Source organism: Penaeus monodon, chromosome 25 (assembly GCF_015228065.2).
Source record: "Penaeus monodon isolate SGIC_2016 chromosome 25, NSTDA_Pmon_1, whole genome shotgun sequence".
Classification (NCBI taxonomy): domain Eukaryota; kingdom Metazoa; phylum Arthropoda; class Malacostraca; order Decapoda; family Penaeidae; genus Penaeus; species Penaeus monodon.
Genome location: NC_051410.1, coordinates 36,479,467 through 36,479,718, shown reverse-complemented (window position 1 = coordinate 36,479,718; position 252 = coordinate 36,479,467).

Here is a 252-nt window from a genome sequence, read left to right as displayed (position 1 = left end):
AATTGACAAAAAACCGTAAATCCCCGAAAACCACAAACATCCCCAATGCAAAGGAGGCATCCCCGCTCTCACGAGGTCACGCAAGGTCATTCTGTAATTATGCGCCACACCTTGACGTGGCGCCAGAGGGGGACGGAGGATCGTGGTTGGTGGGGGGGTTGAGAGAAGGGGAGGGAGGGGGCGTGTTTGGGGGGAGGGGAGTGAAAGAAGGTATTTGTTTGTACAGCGTAAATAAATATTGTTGGTGAACAT